At 36.0% G+C, this 18040-nt stretch overlaps 1 protein-coding gene across 1 annotated transcript in view; it reads left to right on the forward strand.

Moving 5' to 3' along the window:
* TRHDE (thyrotropin releasing hormone degrading enzyme) overlaps positions 1 to 18040 on the forward strand; it is a 463679-nt gene that overhangs the window by 268941 nt on the left and 176698 nt on the right. The gene's annotated exons all lie outside the window — the stretch shown is intronic.

Below are 18040 nucleotides of genomic sequence, written 5' to 3' on the forward strand. Positions count from 1 at the left end.
TGATTGATGACTTATTTAAGAGTAAGTCTATATCAAAGTTAAATCAAGAGTTAGAAATAAATTTAACAGGAAAGAAACTAAACAAAACTTTGGAATAAATGTGTGCCATGTCTGGTAATGAGAGAGGAGCAGAATGTAATGAGAAAGGCTTCTTTACTTAATGGTATCAGGACTGCCAGAAAGAAAAGTCCTATAAGGCTTAGTCTTTCCCAGCAACATCCCTCATACCTTGCAGTAGCTAGCTGCCTCTATACTGTTCCCTGTTTTTTTTTTTTTTTTACCAGAGTCTTTCTTTTCTTACATCCCCAGCCACAATTGAAATGGAAAATAAACCACTCCAAGGAGCTCCAGTTCTCAATTCAACCTTGATCGTTGAATCTCCAGGTTTACCCCTTCTATAATTCTTATTATATTTTTCCTCCAGGGTGAAGGGGAAAATATATTATTCCTTTGAGACCCATAGCCTTTCTTTCATTCAGGGATCATGTCAAGCCAAAGAATTCTCCTCCCATGAGCAGAACTTCATGGAAAGTATGCAATTCTCCATGTGTGAGAGGCACCATAGGGTCCATTCATATGATATTTTTATTTATGTCCTTGGAAAATGTGATTTAATATAGTATTTATAAAAGTGTAGGGGGGATCTTAAGGGTATTCTGAAATCATTGTAGAGACAAAAAGTGCTAGGCCTTGGAATATTCGTTTGTTTGGAGTTCAGAACCCTAGATGGGTAGAGTAGATAGAGTTCTGAGCCTGGAGTCAGGAAGACCTTAGTTCAGATTTGGCCTCAAACACTCACTAACTGTATGACTCTGTGGAGGTCATTTAACTTCTGTTTGCCTCAGTTTCCTCATCTGTAAAATGGGGATAATAATAGGTAATTGCCCAACCCAGGGTTGTTCTGAGGAGCAAATGAAATAATAATCATAAAGCACTTAACACAATGCCTGATACATAATAGACGCTACACAAATGTGGTGGTAGTGCTGATGATGGTGATGATGATGATGATGGTGATGGTGATGATGATGATGATGGTGATGATGATGATGATGGTGATGATGATGATGGTGATGATGATGATGGTGATGGTGATGATGATGATGATGATGGTGCTGATGATGCTGATGATGATGGTGATGATGATGATGATGGTGATGGTGATGATGATGGTGATGGTGATGATGTCAAAAGGCAAAGAAGGTCAGACTATCTCAAGTCCTGGCTGTGACACATAATGTCTCTGTGACCTAAGCAAGTCACTTAACCTCTGATCACCTTAGAGAACTCTCTAAAGCAGGTGTTCTCAATCTTTTTGGGGTGTCATGAACCCCTTCACAGTCTAGCAAAGCCTATTCTCCAAAAATAATTAAAATGGATCTAAATATGTTATAATACAATTCTCTCTCCGTGTATTATAAATGAAAATATATAAAACACATATATGTGTGTATGTATACATACACATAGATACACACATATACATACACATACATACACACACACACATATACTACAGCTTTAAGATGTCCAGATTAAAATTTTGTCATGAGGAGTTTTTTACATCAGTGGTATTATAGGTGAAGTCCAAAAAGAACAGTAACTGTTAGCCAAGTATTCTCAGCTTTTGTTTTACCCCTATGATTTGACTTTGTCAAATGTCAGATTCATTCACTGACCTCTCCTTCATAGTGTGTAAATGGCTATGCATTCCTCTTGACCTCTCATCACATCTGTTCTGTATTTTCATCTTCCCTTGTACTATTTTTCTTCTTTTCTCAATAGAAGTTACAATGACCTTTTAAAATGTTTTCTGGGCCACACCTTTAATAGATTCCCAATTGTTTGACATATCATCAGATGTTCAGATACAGATTCCTGTATAGCAGGAATACTCATTTTCTTTGATGAAGCCATGATTTTATTTGGTGAATTCTGTCTATTAATATAGATTGCAATATCTCCACACCTTATTCTGTGTTATGTTGTCTATGTTTTCCCATAAATTCTCCACAGAAGATTTACCCAATATAGTGAAGATTTTCTCTGATTCTTTTATTTTTTCAGAGGTACCCATGTGCTAGCACAGCTATCAGATTTTTGCCCTCAATTTTTCTCTATGATACCAATCTACCTCCTTTTCTAGACATATATATGTATATGTATATACACATGCACAGATATACATATACATATGCACAGATACACACATAGATATATACAATGCACATATAGCATGTTATAATATAGCACATAGATACACATAGATACATACAATACACAAATAACATGATATTATATATCTACATGTGTGTAAAATATAGATGTACATATCCTTTAGAATAATTTTTTCACAGGCAGAAGTCATTGTTGATAAATTTCCATTGTCTACTTATACCTACTACAAATCTTCCCATTGCTTTTTGGGTAATTTATCATTTTAATTCTTTCAGAATCATATTATTTTATGATTCACAGCCATATGGCACCACTAGGAATGTATTGGGCAGAAATTATAGAGAAAAAAAGAGTCAATTATTGTTGATTTAAATCTCATGTTTATATGGATACACAGTTGACTGGAAAGATAGTAATTGATGACTTAGTATGTGTTGGGGAACTTCAGGTGTGATGTTCTATAGGATATGTCCAAAATGCTCATGAATATTTACAATGAAATTGGTGTGTGTATGTGTATTATATATGTGATGTTGGGCTACATTTTCTCAAAGGCCCCTTCTAGCTCTAAAATTCTATGATGCTGGGGAAAAGAACTAAAGGAAAACCAAGATTGTAAAAAAAATACTGTGAAAGAGAAGGAAGTACAGTGGAAAGATGAAAATAATGTCTCTAGACAAGAAGAAATGAGAAAGATAGATTGAGGTAGCCTTTTTTTGCTACAGAGACACAAAGGGAAATGAGAAAGAAGAAGAATCAATGACTCAATGACCTGAATGATGAAAATGAAAGAAAGCTCATTAAGTTTACTGATGATCCCAAGATGGGTAGGGTTGCTAAAACCTTGGAGAGGAACAGAATTCAAAGCGACCTAATCAAATTAGAAAATGGATCTTTTAAAAACAGAAATAAAATCAGGTATAAGGGCAAGGTGAATTAATACATGTAAGAACAAAAACAAAAACACCAAGATTTAAGATGGGAAATGACTTCCAAGCATAGTCACTGTGAATAACAATGATATTGTAACCAGATTTTTGTAGTCTTTTGTGATTTACAAAGAGCTTTCCTCACTGATGCTCTCAGGTGTAGGTAATACAAATATCCTTCCCAACTTGTCTGTGAGATATCAAAAGCTCAGGAGTTGGATGTGACTTGCCTAATGTTACCTAGTAAATTCCAGGGCCAGAAATTGAACACAGTCTTTTAATGTTGCCTTTGACTTACAGTGATTCACACTTAGAGTACACTTACAACCATGTTATATCTTATTACACTTAGACAATTTTGAGTAACTTCCTCTTGTTTTCTTTGTCTTAGTACTCATCCAGGTTCATTTTCTTCCTCTGTCTTTAAAGTCATACTTCCTTGAAAACATGCAGATTTCATCCAATCTAAATGTAACCACCTGGTCCCTATGGGTCTGGTTCCATCTGAACATTATTGTTAGTATTATTGTTGTTTTTGTTATTATTACTATCACTATTATTAGATAGCAATCATATAACACTTTAAGGTTTACAAAGAGCTTTGCATGTTAACTCATCTGATCCTTACAACAACTCTGGGGTGAGTGCTATTATTATATCCATTTTACAGATGAGAAAACTGTGACTGAGAGGTTATGTGTCTAGTGACACCAGCCTTCTGACTGTTTCATGAGCAAGATACTCCATCTCTCTACTCTGGGCATTTCCTCTGGCTGTTCTCCATGTCTGGAGTATTCTCTCTCCTCTGCTCAGATTGCTGACCTCCCTAGCTTTTTCCAAGTTCCAACTAAAATCCCACCTCCTATAGGGAGTCTTCCCTAACCCTACTTAATTCCAGTGCCTTCCCTGTTTATTTTCTATTCCTATTCCTATTCCCTATATAAAGCTTACTTTGTATACATTTATTTACATATCTCCCCCATTAGCTTGAAAGCTCCTTGGTTTTGGGGCTGTCTTTTGTCTCTTTTTGCATCATCACCACTTAGCACAGTGTCTGACATTTAGGTGCTTAACAAATGTTTGTTGAATGAATGAAAGGGCCTTAGTAAGTGTAAGGGGCAGGTTTTGAGCTCATGTCTCCAAGTCCTGTGCTCTCTCCAGTGCTACCTAGCTGCTTACTAGTCACAGCATTAGTAATTAGAACTTAGAGCAAGCCGAGTTAGGGGGGACAGCAATAAATTTTTTTCCTCAATTTCTTTTCTGATGTACTTCAGCAAAAAGACTTTGTCCTCTCATCTTCCAGCCCTAAGCTCTCCCACTAAACAACACCTTAGCAAAGATTCCTCTGGCTTTCTACTTCTAGTCTCACATGCAGAACCTTTGTGGACATTCTCACACATTTCCACTCTTCTCATTGTTCTGTGGTTATTCCTTCTAATCCCCAGATGCCCTCCTATTACCTTGGACAGTCCCATTTTCAGATATCTAACAGAGAAATAAAGTAAATGTATTGCATTAATTACTGCCTTGATCCATTTCGTTGATTTATAAAAATTTAGGAAATTTTTATGTTGTTCAAGGTTTTAGGTAGATAATTTATAGATGATTAAATATAGTGTTTGTGAACATTAACCTAAAAAGTTGGATATTAGTTCCTTGGTCAGAAACAAAATATTCCATTACTGTTTCTGTGGAGAGGTCAGATTTGATTTATTTTTCAATTTATGGTGTTTTTTTTCAGGAAGTTAAAAATAACTAAAGAGCTCATACTGCTTTTATGAATGAAAAAAAAAACTGTTTCCATATCTTTTAAAAATATTAACTCTGTCCTAAAACCCTTATATAATATCATGTCATATAAGGTTTAAGATTTAAGGCAAGAACTTTCCAGACTTATGTGAGAATGGTGAGATAACTTGAGAAGTTTCAGGAAAGAACAACAATATGATCATAAATAACAGAAAATTGTAGAATTGGAAGATAAGTTATGAGAAAAGGTTAAAGGAGTTAAATTTGTTCAACTTAGAGAAGAGAAGGTTCTGTGTTGGCTTAATGATTAACTTTAATGTATAAAGGGTCATTAAAAAGGGATGTGAACCTCTTCTTTAGACCAACAAGGTCAACATAAATGAACTTAATTTTTCAATAATGTACTTCAATAGAAGCAAAGGATGCTTGATTGTGGGCAATTAAAAACACCCAAAATTAGGAAGCATAGACATCCTTTAAAATTGAATTGAATATCCGATAGACAGAGGATCTCCCCTAGTCTGCTATCCTCCCACTTATTTATCTAGTCCCTCATCATCCTTCAAATTCAGTCTTCATGGAGCTTTCTCTCATTCTCGTTGCCCAGCCCAAAAGAATTCTACCCTTTTCTGAATGCCTCTTCGTTTGGGGAGTACCTCTCTTACAGCACTTTCATAACCTACAGGTGTCATGTCAATAGTTATTTGAATACATGCACTGTATTATCCCTCCAAATGAGCTAATTTAGTAAGCACTAAAAAGGCAGGTACCTACTACATTTTCCTCCTTTGATTGTACACAGGAGCTATCATAACATTATTCTTTACACACAACATGTGGTCAAATATTTGTTGAATGGGGGTGGAGCCAAGATGGGAGAGAGAAAGCAGTGACTTGCCTGAGCTGTCCCTCAAACCCTTCCAAATGCCTATAAAAAATGGCTCTAAACAAATTCTAAAGCAGCAGAACCAAAAAAAACAGAGTAAATCAAATTTCCAGCCCAAGACAACCTGGATGGTTGATCAGAAAGGTATATCACGCCGAGCAGGGAGAGGAGCGCAGTTTGGCATGGGCACGCAGGCCGCAGCAACCCTGGAGCAGGCCTCAGAGGACTAAATCGCGGGCAGCTGTGGCCGTTTCCAGACTTCTCAACCCACAAACACCAAAGACAACTTAAAAGGTCAGTGGGAAAAGTCTGCAACTGCGGTGAAAGAAGGAGCTAGGTCTCAGCCGCAAGTCCCAAGTGAGGGCCGCGGCTGCCTCCTGAGCTTGTGGCCCACATACTGAGGGGGAATCAAGTGGCTGATCAGAGGGGGATTTCAAGGATCTCTTTGCCAGTGCTAAGGGGTGGTCCTGGGGTGAGGAGGAGCGCTGGTGTGGTGGAGCTTGTTGTGGCGGTGGAGAGGAAATACCTCGCCCCTTATCATAGCACCTCGGAAGATTGAAAATTTACAGGTCCCTAGAAGTATTTCTGAAAACAGCTGTACAAACCCCTGAAGCTTGGGACAGTACATTCTCCACATTGGAAACAGACTCTTACCTTAACAAAGAGTTTAAAACTCAAGTAATTGGTTGGGATCATGAGCAAGCAGCGCAAAAAGAGTCAGACTATATTATCTTACTTTGGTGACAAAGAAGATCAAAACATACAACCAGAGGAAGAAAACAAAGTCAAAGCTCCTATATCCAAAACTTCCAAGAAAAATTTGAATCAGTCCCAGGCCTTGGAAGAGCTCAAAAGGGATTTTGAGAAGCAAGTAAGAGAAGCAGAGGAAAAACTGGGAAGAGAAATGAGAGTGATGCAAGAAAATCATGAGAAGCAAGTTAACAGCTTGCTAAAGGAGACCTAAAAAAATACTGAAGAAAATAACACCTTAAAAAATAGCCTAACCCAAATGGCAAAAGAGGTCCAAAAAACCAATGAGGAGAAGAATGCGCTAAAGAGCAAAATTGGACAAATGGAAAAGGATGTCCAAAAGGTTACTAAAGAAAATACTTCCTTAAAAATTAGAATAGAGCACTTGGAAGTCAGTGACTTTATGAGAAATCAAGATGCTGTAAAACAAATCCAAAAGAATGAAAAATTAAAAAACAATGTGAAATATCTCATTGGAAAAACAACTGACCTGGAAAATAGATCCAGGAGAGAGAATTTAAAAATTATTGGACTATCTGAAAGTCATGATCAAAAAAAGCATTCTTGATGAAAAGACCAGAGTTGAATAGAAAATTTGACTTTCAAATACAAGACTCAAGTGAAACATGAAGAGGTAAATAGGAAACAGAAATCATAAGAGACTTATTAGGGTTAAACTGTTTACATTCCTGCATGAAAAGATGATATTTGTAACTCATGAGACCTTTGTCAGTATTAGGGTAGTTGGAGGGAAAAAAATTATATATATGTCTAAATAGATAGATAGATAGATAGATAGATAGATAGAGGGCACAAGGTGAGATGAAGATGAAGGGGTCATATCTGGAGAATACAATTAAGGGGTGAGAGAGGATTATACTAGGAGAAGGAGAAAGGGAAAGGTAGAATGGGGTAAATTATCTCACAAAAAAAAACAGAAAAGAAGTGAGTGAATCTTACTCTCATAGGATTTGGCTTAAGGAGGGAATAACATACACACTCAATTGGGTATGGAAATCTATCTTACCTTACAGGAAAATAGGGGGAGAAGGGGACAAGAGAGCAGGGAATGATAGAAAGGAGGGCAGATTGGGAAAGGGGGTATTCAGAAGCAAACACTTCTGAGGAGGGACAGGGTCAAAAGAAAGAATAGAATAAATGGGGGGCAGGATAGGATTAAGGGAAATGGAGTTCATTTTTCACAACATGACTACTATGGAAGTGTTTTGCATAACTGCATATGTATAACCTATATTGAGTTGCTTGCCTTTTCAATGAGGGTGGGTGGGGAGGGAGGAAGGAAGAAAATTTGGAACCCAAAGTTTTAAAAACACATGTTTAAAAAAAATGTTTTCACATGCAACTGGGAAATAAGAAGTACAGGAAATGGGGTACAGAAATCTATTCTGCCCTACAGGAAAATAGAAGGGGAAGTGGAGGAGAGATAGCAGGGAAAGCAGACTAGGGGAAGGGGCATTCAGAATGCATGCCACCTTGGAGTGGGGGGAAGGGCAAGATGGGGTAAAAATTTGGAACTCAAAATCTTGTGGAAGTAAGTGTTGAAAACTAAAAATAAATAAATTTATTAATAAAAAATAAAATCCAATTGCAACATAAAAAAAATTTGTTGAATGCATGAAAATCATTTCCTGAATGTCTTTTTTTTTGCAGCGGGTAATATTTAATAGCCAAAAGAGAAATAATTTTGGACCTTTTTTTATGTATGCTCATTTATGTATGTGCCATTCTTATCCACCTTAGCCATGCATTTAGTGGTTGGAATGGCAAGGGGCTGAAAGTGTCATTACTTTGGCCAAATGCAAGTTGTGAAATATCCCCCATTGATCTCTGTAGTTAATGTCAATATCTTTGAAAATACATCAAAAGGATTTGTAGGATGAAATGCATTCTTAGTAAGTCTTCCTTTTCATTATCTTGGATGCTTACCTTTTGACTCTGGTCCTGAATCACCATTATTCCAAACATTGAGATTTAAGAGATGGTAGTAGGAAGATCTCCTCTGCCTCTGTGAACTCATGTATACAGTGGAAGGAAAGAATGCTATTGACATTTCCATGATAAATGGTTCTGCCACTTACTACTCAATTATTAATGGAAAGTTTGGCTTGTGGAAGTGATTTTCATTTTAAAATAGGTTTATACTAGGAGATTTTAGATAGATAGACATACATATAGATATATCTATATGCATATATACTCATATATATATACACACACAAACAAGTGTGTATGTATATGTATATTTCTATATATTTGATGAGTTTATACTAGGATATAGATATAGATATTTCTCTATATATATTTGATGAGTTTGCACTAGAATATATATTTCTATATATTTGATGATTTTGTACTGAGACATATATATATATGCACATCACATATAATATTTGATGAATTTTTACTAGAATATACATACATACATATGTGTGTATATTTACATATGTATATGTGCACGTGTGTGTGTATGTATGTATGTATGTATGTATGTATGTAAGTATCTCTGTCTATATCTCTGGAACTCATCAGACATATAGAACTACATCTACATAATTCTATAATTTGATGAGTTCTATTTATCTATCTATCTATCCATACACAGAACTATATATTTGTATATGTTTGATGGTTTGATGATATATATATTTGATGAGTTTGTTCTAGGAACTATTCCTGTTCCCTTCCTTGCTCATATTTTTTTTTTTTTACTTAATTAGAATTTGATTATTTTTTTTCTGAGTTCAGAGCTTCTCCTTTCCTCCATGTATATCCCTCTTTACTCCAGTATTTACCAGACATAGATAAAATGAATTTCTTTAATAAAGGGTCATTAGATAATATAATTATTTGAGGAGTAATTTATATATTTGTGAGAGAGTTCTAATTCTTGTTACCTATCTCTTTCCCCCAGGAGCACATTGTTTTGTTATCTACAAATGGTTTGGATGTATTGTTTATTAATTCCTCTGTAACAACTTGTTTCTGTCTTCCATGCTTTTTGGGAAAGTTCTTTAAAACCAATAGTACAGTGGTGGTTTGGATTTCACTCTTTTGCTCCTTCTTATTGGTGTCTCTGTGCAAGTGAAAGCATCGATCATGTTATACAAACAGCTTACAAGCTAGGGATTTGATGGAAATAAGCTTCAACTACAGAGTATGAGGAAATGTTTTCCTAGTAAGAATTGCTGATAATTCTGGCTATCTCACACACACATATACAAACTTAAAAATGCAAATTTTATCCATTGATCGATATCACAGACACTCATCAAAAACAATGAAATGGTATAATTGCATTTACATAAGTAATAATATTCAACACATATTGCTTTGTTGTGACTTAATGACACTGTGATAAAATATGTGAATCTGCCTGCATTGGAGAGTGGTCCAGAGCCTATCTGTCATGGTAGGTAGTGTTAAATGGAGTTTTACAAAGTAATTTTGCATACTTACAGAGTGTTTTATGATTTACAAAGAGCTTTCCTCACATCTCTGTTAGGTGGTTTGCATAATATTATCCCCATTTCATAGATGATAGAACTGAGGCTCACAGATGTTAAATAGTCACACAGCTGGGGAATTGTTAGATAGCAAAGACTTCAGAGTTTTTATGCAGAAAATTGAAGAAGAAATAGTTTACAAAAACAACTCCAAAAAGGAAGAATAAAGAGAAATATCATCCAGGCAAAAAGCACTCCATGGGGAAAGGTTAAAAAAAAAACCAAAAAAGATTGAATTATGATTTTCTAAATAGACTTGCCAGAACTGAAATATTTAAGGCACTGAGATCACATACACACAGCAGCAGATAGAGCTTTAGTAAATTATTTTCATAGGACAATTGGAATGAAAGGAATGGTACTTTGACAAATGTGGAGAAGTAGGAAGTAAATGAAATGCTCCAAAATTAAAAAAAAATTAATGACTTGGAATGAGTAATCAAAGTAAAATAACATTTTATTCATCAGTTCATGGTGATAGTAGATAGTTCATCAATCATCATTCACTAACTATGTGCTAAATGCTAGGAATACAAATATAAGTAAAAAAGAAAGTCTCTGCCATCAAGGAGCTTACATTTTAATGGAATGACAAAAAGTAAGTACACAACAGGGAGGGTATGGTATGGAGTATAGACTGTGTATCCACACTTATGCCAGAAAAGGAGCATTAAGTTGAAATTCTATAGGATCTCAGTTGCAGTTGGACCACCTCAGTATAGAGCTGAAAGATTTTTTCAGCAGGTTTCATTCCATTAACTGTCAAATTTGCATAAGGATTGTAGAAGGTGTAGTTTTGCCTCCTGTATTTGAGGACAATGAGAAATAGTTTATAGAAACTCTCAGAAGGGAGAAAGTAATCATTTATGAACTAACTAGATCAGAAGTAGGGGAAGGAATGTAGGAAAGACCCTCCCTTTTGTTTTTGATCACTCTGTCCCCTCTGCAGCTCTCTTTGCTTTCTAGCAGAACAGTACCCTATGGCAGCTCATTGACTCAATTTTTTCTTGCAATTTTTTCTTCATCTCTTTTTCAGTAGTTCTATGCTAGAAAGTACAATGTTCTTTTTCTGCATGGAGGGGAATCCCACTCATTGACAGGCAGAATAGCAGTTCCACAATAGCTCCTAGAACGCTTCCCCTTCCCCACAACCTTCAACTGGTCTTGAGTTGGTAGATTTTGAAACCTCATGTCAAGTAAATGATCCAGTCAGCATACCCAGAGAAGTACCGATTTGTAGCTTAATTCCATCCGATTTAGAGGAATGTTTGTGTGTCTATAAGACCATTGCTAAGAATTATATTATCAATTTATATGTCACTTTTATAGATTTACATGTTGGCGTTGACCTAGAAATTCCTCTGCAAATCCATATGCTTGCAAGTCTTCATTAAATATATAGGTCTCCCCTGGGAAATAGTTTCTGTTGTATTAAGATTGCAGCCCAGAATCCTGTTGTCCACTTGCTAAAAGATCCCAAAAGTTGCTAGAAGCTTTGAGCCCTGAAATTTTTTTTTTCTAGAACATTGTTTGTACATGTACCTCTGTCTTGTTGCTAACAGATGGTGGAGAATGGAAGAGTAAATGTTCATAACAGATGGTGGAGAGTGCCAGCATGCAATTTTAAAAGATTGAAGTATTGGTAGTATAATATACCAACCAATTATGTAACATTGTAATTCACATGATAGGATACAAGAGTGTTCTGAACAAAATGGTCATTGTCAGAATTCTTGGCATATTTTTACTGTAATAAATCAAGAACTAAATGAAAATTTTCATTAGGAATTCAAAAGGACAGATACAAGATTTTTCACAAACGTCTTTGCGGACACTTTTGGAGGGATTTAGATAATGGTTTTCTGAGAAACATCCAGGAACATCTCTTTTGCTACTACCTTCTTTTTCTTGTTCCATATTTTCATGTTGTTAAGCACAGGCCTTACAGATAAAGTTGTTGGTCATTCAGCTGCTGGCATAACAAAATCTTTCTTTTTTCTTTATTTGTACCTTCTCCTCTAATAATTTTGCTTTGCACCCTAATTTGATAGGACTTTTAGTCTTTAAATGCATGAACCAACATTTCCAACTAATTTTCCAAAGTTAAAATATACTGTTGCATCCTAACTATGTTAAAAGCCTTAAATGATTGGATTGAATTGTGGCTGAATTCAAAGAAATGCAGCACAGAATTTATTTCCAAATCCATGAAATTGAGGCCTGTGCTTTCAGTCAACTCTTACCATCTCTAGGACAGAACGTTTTCTTTCCTTCTTACCCCACAATTCCAAGGTTTTTAAGGATTAAAGAAACAGTCTGGCATAAGTGGATAAAGAGCTGGTTTGAAGTCAGAATGACCTGGGTTCAAATCCTTCCTCTGACACATAATAAATGCATGACTCTGGACAAGTTATTTAACCCACCTTTCAGCGTCCAGACATCTTTCTAAGTTTTTAAACTGTAGAACCGTTGCCTATCTGCTTTGGTAGAAGGAGTTTCATCAACAAGAAACTGTTTACATTGATGAAATCACAAATCCAGATGAAAAAAAAGTAGGTGAATCAATATGGTAATAAAAAGCTAACATTCTGTCTTCTTATTCTAACGCTTCTCCTAGCTACTTGTGGGATCTTTTAGCAAGTGGACAGTAATAGGATTCTGAGCTAGAATCTTTTTTTTTTTGTTGTTGCAAAGTTTTATTCTAAATCTCTTTGGAATCTTACATCACCAAAGGACATATTTGCAATTATTATAAACTGAGATTTTTTTAAAACTTCTATCATTGTAAAGTAAAATTATAGATACTGTTCTAAACCATCTTCAAAAATAGAGACCCGAGGGGCAGCTAGCTGGCGCAGTGAGTAGAACTCCAGCCTTGGAGTCAGGAGGACCTGAGTTCAAATTCGGCCTCAGACACTTGACACTTTGATACTTATTAGCTGTGTGACCCTGGGCAAGTTCCTTAACCCCGATTGCCTCACCAAAAAGACAAAAACAATAGAGACACAAACTTTTCTGTATAAAGCTGCATACAAAACAAGGCACCATACATTTTTTGGTTTGTTTTTGGGTATTAAGATATGAGGGTCACAGAATTTCTCAAGAGTCCCCAACCATAAGTGCAAAGATTTTGTTCTTTTTGACACCAGCAGCAGTCCTTGTTAAGAATTATATTATCTGGGGTGGGGGCAGCTAGATGGAGCAGTGGATAGAGAACTGGCCCTGAAGTCAGGAGGACCTGGGTTCAAATGTGCCTTCAGACCAAACACTTGACACTTACTAGCTGTGTGACCCTGGACAAGTCACTTAACCCCAGTTGCCTAAAAAAAAAAAAATCATTATATTATCTGGGCTAGAATCTTAATATAACATAAACTATTTCCCAGGGGCAGAGAGGGAGGACCTATACATTTAATGAAGACTTGCAAGCATGTAGACTTGCAGGAGAATTTCTAAGTCAATACCAACATGTAAATCCATAAATATTATATCTGATTGCCAATAAATCTTATACTTTCAAATACTACTCTGGGGTGTCTGTGCACTTATTCAGTGAAGCTACCCTTGCATCATTTCTGGAGTTTCTCTTTTGGAAATGCTTTCAGAAATAGTTTAAATTAAATTGCATGAATATTTAATCACAAGTTGCATATTGTACCTTCTTCCTTTGTCTGATGCCTTTTTATCTCTTTATTGCTTTCCTGCACTCCTCACTCCTACCTCTTCCCCGGCACACTTTTCTCTTTACCACTTTTTGTATTTGAGCCAATAGTCCAAGGAACCTAGATAAGGGACTCCACTGAGCCTAGCCAAACACTGAGATCCTCTGGGACCTGGCTAGGAAGGCAGAGTAAGGCTCAGTGCCAGGGAAAGTCTTACATCCAGCATATCAGGTAGCTTGTCTGCTCTAAGTGCCAGATGTAGATTGGGCTAAATGCCTTAAATCAAATTTCCAGGAGTTAAGGACAACCTGTATAGTGATTTCAGGAAGTTATACAGAGGCAAGTTTTGGTTTGGTAGAAGAAAAAACTTCCTGTTTGTCAAAACTGTCAAAACATGGATAGGAGTGACTCTTTAGGAAGTGAGTTCCCACTCACTCAAAGTGTTGAAGCAGAGACTAACTTATCACTTGTCAGTGATGTTGTAGAAGGATGTATATACTTCAAGAAGAAACTGGAGGGGCAGCTAGGTGGTGCAGTGGATAGAGCACTGGCCCTGGAGTCAGGAGGACCTGAGTTCAAATTTGGGCCACAGACCAAACTCTTGACACTTACTAGTTGTGTGACCCTGGGCAAGTCACTTAACCCCAATTGCCTTAAAACAAAACAAAACAAAACACCAAGAAGAAACTGGGATAGATGGCCTCTCAGGTTCCTTTTAAAGCTGACTCTGTGATGAGTTTTAAGACTAAAGAGAAACTATAAATAGGCAGTTGGATCATTCTATTTTACTTGCATATTTAGACCACCAGAGATATTTATCCAGAGAAATTTTGAGAGACATTGCAGGATTTCTCCATACTCTCCAGCCCTTTATATAATTCACGTTGATTGTCAATAGGAGCCTGAAGTCTAGGTCTGAGCAGTGAAAAAGTATGAATGACCATGTTTTCTGAAAGTCAAAGGAACTAATATTATTTTTTAAATTTATTTATTTATTTTTAGTTTTCAACATTCACTTTTATAAGATTGTGAGTTTTAAATTTTTACCCCTCCACCCTCCCCATGATGGCATGCAATCTGATATAGCCTATACATGTACAATCATATTAAGCATATTTCCACATTAGTCATGTTGTGAAAGAAGAATCAGAACAGAAGGGAAAAATAGGGAGTAGTATTATTAATAGCTCCAACCAAGCCCTCAGAAGTTCCAGGACTAGGGAGGAAAATTATATGCTTGAAATGTTAGTTAAGTATATTATCAATAAACTTCTTGGGGCAAACATATCTTTAAACAGGAAAAACAAAAGTAAAAACAAACAAAATTAAACAAAAAAAACCCATTACCAACAAAAAGATGGAGGTGAGAAATGATCTGGTATTTTCTGTGGGTGTCACTGCCCATACTCTATGTGCACTTACGCGTGGTATTCTGATATTAAACAAATTTCCCCAAATGGTTTCTCCAAAAATTGGTTTGATTTAGTATTCTTTAAGTCTTGAAATATGAAAGCTAATCATGAAGAGTATATATAGGTTGTTCATCTGTGAATTTGTCTAAGCCTTTAAAAAGTATTTTGTATTCTTTATGCAGCACCAGCTAGCTTTCTTGTTAAACAAAAAAGTCCCATATGTTTATCATCCAATTTTTAAAATTGCATTTTTTAATACTTATCATAAAATTACTTCCTTCAACCTTTGAGGGATGCCCATCTAGACTTACCATTCTGTTAGGGAAATTAAACATGTTTAGGGCATGTATCTTACTTAACTTTTCAAAGTGAGTCATGACTTCAGATATGTACCATTCCCTCCCTCAAAACATCCCTTGATGCTACTTCAAGAGAAAGAAAAAAAGACCGAATGGACCATTGATTTGGCCCTGTGTGACATTTTAGTTTCTAATTGCATTCTTGTTTTCTTTAGAAGCTAAATCTCCCATTCATTTTCCCATTATACTTGAAGAAACGTTTTTACAGCTTTGGGACCAATTGTTTCCGTCAGTTCTTTCTGGTATCTCTTTTTCAATGACCTTCTTGCCAGCTGTAGCTATGATGTGGCCAGTGAAGTATGTGAGAAATTTGTTGATAATTGAAGCATAACAACTCCCTCCCCTCATTCCCCACTATGTTTGCTGGAACAAAAGAAGTAGTAGAAGCTTTTTATGCTTAAAATTTTGCCTAAAAGCCTATCAATATATTAAAAGAATATATCCTCATCCCTGTGGGTGTTCCTTTCACCAAGCCCCCTTGGGAACCTTTCTGTCACATATTAGATGATATTAAGATTGCCTGTAATCAAAATAAAATAAAATCTTTATTCCATTGCTAGCCTAATGATAGACTTTTCTTAGCTAGACCAACCTTGAGATAACAAGCATATACCCAATCTTTAGGGATATACATTTACCACTTGGTAGAATCTGCTCCAGTGTCATAGACTTTTGGAAACCAGTATCACCCCCATCCTTCAATGAGATATAACATTATTACTTTAGTGGGGAATTTGCTTTAAAAAAAATCCATCATCTTAAACAGTAAAAATTTTGGCTTGAAAATCAATCATTTGTATACAGTTCTATAAGGTCAAGAGTTTCCTTAGTGCCCAACAAAATAAGCATTTAATCAATGTTTATTGAATGAATAAATGAGCCTTTGATTCTTACATCTATTGTTGAACAGAATAATATGTGGAGGGAAAAATGTAATGAATAAAAAGCAAGAGATATGAAATGGAGATTCCCATTTTCATTTGGAATTTTCTTTTTCTATTCTACTGAGTGTGTATGTGAGAGGCTTTTTTTAAAAAAATTTAAGTTCAGAATAAATTCATTAATAGCAGCAATGATAAAATTTATGTATTCTTCTGATAAATGACAGTTCAGAAAAAAATAGGAGAAAGAAAAACCTAGCAATTATAGCATTAAAGGTAAATGGACTCAACCCATCAATAAAATTGCTTTTACAACCTGGGTGATAATTTTGTTGCCATGAGCTGGGTACTAGGAATGTCTTTACCAATAAAAAAAAGTATGGCATGGTATTGGATTTCAAGTAAGATGACTTGGGTTTCAATATCTTAAATATCTTCTTTGCCCTTGGGCAAGTCATCTATTTCTTCTTCTGCAAAATGAGGAGGTTGGGTGAGGTGACCACTCATGTCCCTTAATGCCCTCAAAGCAGGGTGCTAAGATGACTCACTATCTTTGAGTGTTTGTATTCAGAAGATTAATTTTTTCTGTTGTTGTTCATCCTTTGTTTTCAAAGAGGACCAATGACATCAGGAGGGTGATGTCTCGACTTGCAAGTGAATTGGATTTAAATGAGGCAGAGCTCTGCAAAGTCAGCAGCTTTACTCTCTCCTCCAGACTCATTGGAATCTAGTAGGAAGACATAGGTCGAGACAACTGGTGATGGCCCCAGATGCAATGAGAGACCTCGGTCTTTTCAAGCTAGGTCTCAGTTTCATTTTGTCTAAGGCAACGCCCATTTGATAATTAAAGGCTAGGTAAGAATTGAGGCAAAAGATGGCCTTGTTTGCCTTCACAAATAAATCAGGGAGGAGAAGTTCTTCAGAGTTTCTGGCTAGAACAGAAACAATTGCCATTTACATTTACTCTGAGCCATCAAAACCCAAACAATAAGCAAATGAGACTTGGGCTGGGACCTATTCTTGGCCAATCAGTGAAAGCTAAGAGAGACAAAAAAGGGTGTGTGTTTATGTGTTAATGCAATCAATCAATAAGCATTTTAAGTGCCTGCTATGAGGAGGACACCATAATTGTTGTTGGGGCTGCAAAGACAAAAGTAAAGTTGACAGTGACATCAGGAGCTTATGTTTTACAGAGAAAAGGAAGGGCTATGAAAGAAGAGAGTTTTTTAATAAACAAAAAAAATCAGCTATCTCTTTGATAAGGGCAAGTCTTTTAGAAATTCTTTATGGAAAATGTGGATTGAAGCGCTTATTTTGTAACTTGTAAGTATTACTTTATGCTTCATAGTAGAGGGGACGAAAATAGATCCGCCTTTTCGTGTAGTTATTGGTACTTTAAATTTCATCAGAATTTGTTTGATGACATCACACTAAGTTTTTTTTTTAATTTTAAACTGATATTAAAGAAGTCCTTCTTTCAGAGGTTTACCTGGATTATGCTAGAGCACATTGTATTGGCTTGAGTTGAGTTAAAAACAGGAGATGTTTCTCTCTGCTCCTGACCCACCACCGTCAGATGAGTTTGCAGGTGATAAATGGCTTGCTGTTCTGGCTCTCTGGAAGATGTGTTTTGATTTTTGAAATGCACTCGTGATTCTCTCTAGGGACAGGATGCATCTGTGCATTGCCTTACTTAAAAAAAGAAAAATC

Source organism: Vombatus ursinus, unplaced genomic scaffold (assembly GCF_900497805.2).
Source record: "Vombatus ursinus unplaced genomic scaffold, bare-nosed wombat genome assembly UNPS02003292.1, whole genome shotgun sequence".
Classification (NCBI taxonomy): Eukaryota; Metazoa; Chordata; class Mammalia; order Diprotodontia; family Vombatidae; genus Vombatus; species Vombatus ursinus.